Below are 1,779 nucleotides of genomic sequence, written 5' to 3'. Positions count from 1 at the left end.
CTCTTTTTATGATTGTAATCAATAGACTGTACTTTAAGGTGGCACACCCAAAAGTGCAGTATAACCCAGCATTTTTGTATTTTTACACTCGTTCTATGGTTGTAGTCAATAGGCTGTACTTTAAGGTGGCACACCCAAGAGTGCAGTATAACCAAGCATTTTTGTATTTTTAAACTCTTTATATGATCGTAGTCAGTAGTCTGTACTTTAAGGTGGCACACCCAAAAGTGCAGTGTAACCCAGCATTATTGTATTTTTACACTCTTTCTATGATCATATTCAACAGGCTGTACTTTAAGGTGGCACACCCAAAAGTGCAGTATAACCCAGCATTTTTGTATTTTTACACTCTATCCAGGATCATAGTCAAAAGGCTGTACTTTAAGGTGGCACACCCAAAAGTGCTGTATAACCCAGCATTTCTCTATTTTTAAACTCTTTATATGATTGTAGTCAGTAGTCTGTACATTAAGGTGGCACACCCGACAGGGCAGTGTAACCCAGCACTTTTGTACTTTTACTCTCTTTCTATGATTGTAGTCAATAGGCTGTACTTTAAGGTGGCACACCCAAAAGTGCAATATAGCCCAGCCTTTTTGTATTTTTAAATTCTTTATATGATCGTAGTCTAGTCTGTACTTTAAGGTTGCACACCCAAAAGTGCAGTTTAATCCAGCATTTTTTGTACTTTTACACTCTTTCTCTGATCATAGTCAATAGGCTGTACTTTCAGGTGGCACACCCAAAAGTGCAGTATAACCCAGCATTTCTGTATTTTTAAATTCTTTATATGATCGTAGTCAGTAGTCTGTACTTTAAGGTGGCACACCCAGAAGTGCAGTATAACCCAACATTTCTGTATTTTTAAATTCTTTTTATGATCGTAGTCAGTAGTCTGCACTCTAAGGTGGCACACCCAAAAGTGCAGTATAACCCAGCATTTCTGTATTTTTAAATTCTTTATATGATCGTAGTCTGTACTTTAAGGTGGCACACCCAAAAGTGCAGTATAACCCAGCATTTCTGTATTTTTAAATTCTTTATATGATCGTAGTCAGTAGTCTGCACTCTAAGGTGGCACACCCAAAAGTGCAGTATAACCCAGCATTTCTGTATTTTGAAATTCTTTATATGATCATAGTCGGTAGTCTGTACTTTAAGGTGGCACACCCAAGAGTGCAGTATAACCCAGCATTTCTGTATTTTTAAATTCTTTATATGATTGTAGTCAGTAGTCTGTACTTTAAGGTGGCACACCCAAAAGTGCAGTATAACCCAGCATTTCTGTATTTTTAAATTCTTTATATGATCGTAGTCAGTAGTCTGTACTTTAAGGTGGCACACCCAAAAGTGCAGTATAACCCAGCATCTCTGTATTTTTAAATTCTTTATATGATTGTAGTCAGTAGTCTGTACTTTAAGGTGGCACGCCCAAAAGTGCAGTATAACCCAGCATTTCTGTATTTTTAAATTCTTTATATGATCGTAGTCAGTAGTCTGTACTTTAAGGTGGCACACCCAAAAGTGCAGTATAACCCAGCATTTCTGTATTTTTAAATTCTTTATATGATCGTAGTCAGTAGTCTGTACTTTAAGGTGGCACACCCAAAAGTGCAGTATAACCCAGCATCTCTGTATTTTTAAATTCTTTATATGATTGTAGTCAGTAGTCTGTACTTTAAGGTGGCACACCCAAAAGTGCAGTATAACCCAGCATTTCTGTATTTTTAAATTCTTTATATGATCGTAGTCAGTAGTCTGCACTTTAAGGTGGCACAC

The sequence above is a fragment of the Stylophora pistillata genome, chromosome 11 (assembly GCF_964205215.1).
Source record: "Stylophora pistillata chromosome 11, jaStyPist1.2, whole genome shotgun sequence".
Taxonomy (NCBI): Eukaryota; Metazoa; Cnidaria; class Anthozoa; order Scleractinia; family Pocilloporidae; genus Stylophora; species Stylophora pistillata.
The sequence above is the reverse complement of the archived record's forward strand: the minus strand, read 5'-3'. Positions refer to the sequence as shown.